This window comes from Micromys minutus (assembly GCF_963924665.1).
Source record: "Micromys minutus genome assembly, chromosome: 16".
NCBI lineage: Eukaryota > Metazoa > Chordata > Mammalia > Rodentia > Muridae > Micromys > Micromys minutus.
In genome coordinates this window covers 1,022,501-1,025,000 of record NC_137985.1, presented here as the reverse complement: position 1 = coordinate 1,025,000, position 2,500 = coordinate 1,022,501, and positions in this window count along the sequence as shown.

The window sequence follows — 2,500 nt, the reverse complement described above, 5'->3', positions numbered from 1 at the left end:
TAAGGGTTTAGGGTTTAGAGTTTAGGATTGTTTAAGGTTTAGGGTTGTTTAGGGTATAGTTTTTAGGGTTAAAAGTTTAGGGTTGTTTTGGGTTTAGTGTTTAGGGTTTAGGGTTGTTTAAGGTTTAGTGTTTAAGGTTTAGGTTTTAGGGTTGTTTTGGGTTTAGTGTTTAGTGTTGTTTAGGGTATAGTGTTAATGGTTTATGGTTTAGAGTTATTTAGGGTTTAGTGTTTAAGGTTTAGGGAATAGGGTTGTTTAGGATTTAGTGTTTAGGGTTGTTTATGGTTTAGTGATTAGGGTTGTTTAGGGTTGTTTAGAGGTTAGTGTTTAGGGTTATTCAGGGTTTATGATTTAGGGTTGTTCAGGGTTTAGGATTTATGGTTGTTCAGGGTTTAGGATTTAGGGCTTAAGGTTAAGGGGTTAGGGTTAGGGTTAGGGTTAGGGTTAGCATTAGGGTTATAGTTAGGGTTAGAGTTAGGGTTATGGGGTTATGTTAGGCTTAAGGTTAGGGTTAGGGTTATGGGGTTAAGGTTAGGGTTGTGGTTAGGGTTAGGTTTAGGTTTAGGGTTAGGGTTAGGGTTATGGTTATTCTTAGATTTAAGTTTTAAATTTTAGGGTTTATGGTTTAAGGTTTAGGGTTTAGGATTGTTTAAGTTTTAGGGTGGTTTAGGTTTAGGGTATAGGGTTTAGCGTTTAAGATTCTTTAATGTTTAGGGTTGTTTAGGTTTTAGCGTTTAGAGTTGTTTAGGGTTTTTTAGGGTTGTTTATGATTTAGTGTTTAGGGTTGTTCAGGATTTATGATTTAGGATATTTTAAGGTTTAGGGTTTAAGGCTGTATAGTGTTTTAGGGTTTAGGGTATATTGTTTAGGGTTAAGGGTTTAGGGTTGTTTAGGGTATAGTGTTAATGGTTTTAGGGTTTAGGCTTGTTTAGTGTTTAGTGTTTAGGGTTTAGGGTTTAGGGTTTTTTAGCGTTTAGTGTTTACAGTTTAGGGTTTAGGGCGCTTTTGGAATTAGTGTTTAGGGTTTTTCGGGGTTTAGTGTTTAGGATTTAGGGTGTTAGTGTTAGTGTTAGGGTTAGGTTTAGGGTTAAGGTGAGGGTTAGGGTGAGGGTTAAGGTTAGGGTTAGGGTTAAGGTTAGTGTTAGTGTTAGGGTAAGGGTTAGGGTTAGGGATAGGGTTAGGGTTAGGGTTAGGGTTAGGGTTAGGGGTTAGGGTTAGGGTTAGTGTTAGGGGTTAGGGGTTAGTGTTAGGGTTAGGGTTAGGGTTAGGGTTAGGTTAGTGTTATTATTAGGGGGTTAGGTTTTAGTTCAGGATTAGTGTTCGGGTTAGAATTAGAAATAGGGTTAGTGTTAGGATTAGGGTCAGGGTTAGGTTTAGGGATATGGTTAGGGTTAGGGTTAAGGGTAGGGTTAGTGTTAGGGTTAGATTTAAAGTTTAGGGTTTAGTGTTAGGAATAGGGATAGTGTGAGGTTTAGGGTTAGGTTTAGGGTTAGGGTTAGGGTTAGTGTTTGGGTTATGATTAGTGTTATTATTAGGGTTAGGGTTAGGGTCAGGTTTAGTTTTAGGGTTAGGGTTAGGGTTAGGGTCAGATTTAGGGTTAGGTTTAGGTTTATTGTTAGATTTAGGGTTTAGGGTTTAAGGTTTAAGGTTTAGTATTGTTTAAGGTTTAGGGTAGATTAGGTTTAGGGTTTAGAGTTTAGTATTATGGTTACGGTTAGTGTTAGGGTTAGGGTTAGAGTTAGGGTTAGGGTTTGGGTTAGGGTTAGGGTTAGGGTTAGGGTTAAGGTTAGGGTTAATGTTAGGGTTAGAGTTATGGTTAGTGTTAGGATTAGGGTTAGGTTTAGGGTCAGGGTTAGGTTTAGGGTTAGGGATAGGGTTAGGGTTAGATTTAGGGTTAGGTTTAGGTTTATTGTTAGATTAAGATTTAGGGTCTAAGGTTTATGGTTTAGGATTGTTTAAGGTTTAGGGTAGATTAGGTTTAGGGTTTAGAGTTTAGTGTTATGGTTACAGTTAGGGTTAGGGTTAGGGATGGGGTTAGGGTTAGGGTTAGGGTTATGGTAAGGGTTAGGGTTAGGGTTAGGGTTAGGGTTATGGTAAAAGTTAGGGGGTTAGTGTTAGGGTTTGGGTTAGGGTTAGGGTTAGGGTTAGGGTTAGGTTAGGGTTAGGGTTAGGGTTAGGGTTAGGGTTAGGTTTAGGGGTTAGGGTTAGTGTTAGGGTTAGGGTTAGGGCTAGGGTTAGGATTAGGGTTAGGGTTAGGGTTAGAGTTAGGGTTAGAGTTAGGGTTAGAGTTAGGGTTATGGGGTTATGTTAGGCTTAAGGTTAGGGTTAGGGTTATGGGGTTAAGGTTAGGGTTGGGGTTAGGGTTAGGTTTAGGTTTAGGGTTAGGGTTAGGGTTATGGTTATTCTTAGATTTATGGTTGAAAATTTAGGGCTTATGGGTTAAGGTTTAGTCTTTAGGATTGTTTAAGTTTTAGTGTGGTTTAGGTTTAGGGTATAGAAT